Here is a 240-nt window from a genome sequence, read left to right as displayed (position 1 = left end):
CCTATTCCTGTTCCTATTCCTAATCCAAATCCTAATCCGAATCCTAATCCTCATCCTAATTCTCATTCTCAACCTCTTCCTCATCCTCATCCTCATCGTCATCCTCAACCATACCCTCACCCTCGTATAAATCCTAATCATAATCCTAATCCTAAATTAATCCTAATCCTAATCCTATTCCCCATTCTCATCCTCATCCTATTCCTCGTGCTCATCCTCATCCTCATCCTCATTCTAATC

The sequence above is a fragment of the Lupinus angustifolius genome, chromosome LG02 (assembly GCF_001865875.1).
Source record: "Lupinus angustifolius cultivar Tanjil chromosome LG02, LupAngTanjil_v1.0, whole genome shotgun sequence".
In the NCBI taxonomy this organism is placed as follows: Eukaryota; Viridiplantae; Streptophyta; class Magnoliopsida; order Fabales; family Fabaceae; genus Lupinus; species Lupinus angustifolius.
This window is presented reverse-complemented; position numbering follows the sequence as displayed.